Genomic DNA, 1071 nt, shown 5'->3' on the forward strand with positions numbered 1-1071 from the left:
CAATTGAACAAGATGACATAACCATAATAAATATCTATGCTCCAAATGAAAAAACTCCAAAATATATAAAGCAAATTCTAATAGATTTGAGAAAGAAATAGACAAATCTACATTAGTAGTGGGCGATATTAATACCCCACTTTCGAAAATTGATAGACAACCAGAAAGAAACTTGACAAAGACACAGAGGAATTAAACAACACAGTCAGCCAACTGCACCTCATAGATGTGTACAGACCATTCAACCCGACAAGAGCATAATACACATTCTTTTCCAGTGTGCATGGAACATTATCCAGAATAGACCATGAGTTAGGCCACAAAACAAGCCTCCATAAATTTACAAACATCAAAATACTACAAAGCATCTTCTCAGAAAACAATGCTATAAAATTGGCCAAGGAAATAAAGTCAAATACATGGAATCTGAGTAACACTCTGCTTAAAAGTGACTGAGTTGTAGAAGAAATAAAACATGAATTCACAAAGTTCCTAGAAACAAATGTGAACAAAAACACAACATACCATAATCTTTGGGCATGGTGAAAACAGATTTGAGAGGACAGTTTATAGCAATAAATGCACACATCCAAAAAGAAGAAAGAACCAAAATCAACACATTAACACACCATCTCCAACAAGTAGAAACAGACCAGCAAAGTAAACCTACAGTCAGCAGAAGAAAAGAAATAATAAAGATTAGAGCAGAAATAAATAAGATAGAAAACATAAAAACTATAGAAAGAATCAATGAGACAAGAAGTTGGTTCTTTGAAAGAATTAATAAAATCAACAAACTATTGGCAAACTAACAAAAGAAAAGAGGGAGAAGACACAAATAACATGCATAAGAAACCACATGGGTGATGTCACAATAGAAACAATAGAAATGAAAAGGATAATAACAGAATATTATGAAGAGTTGTACTCCAATACATTTGAAAACCTAGAGAAGATGGATACATTTTTAGAAAAGCATGAGCTACTCACACTTATACAGAGTGAAGTAGAAAAATTGAACAGACCTATAACAAAGGAGCTCTGGTAGCGTAGTGGTTACGGATCGGGCTG

The sequence above is a fragment of the Chrysochloris asiatica genome, unplaced genomic scaffold, assembly GCF_000296735.1.
Source record: "Chrysochloris asiatica unplaced genomic scaffold, ChrAsi1.0 scaffold00011, whole genome shotgun sequence".
NCBI lineage: Eukaryota > Metazoa > Chordata > Mammalia > Afrosoricida > Chrysochloridae > Chrysochloris > Chrysochloris asiatica.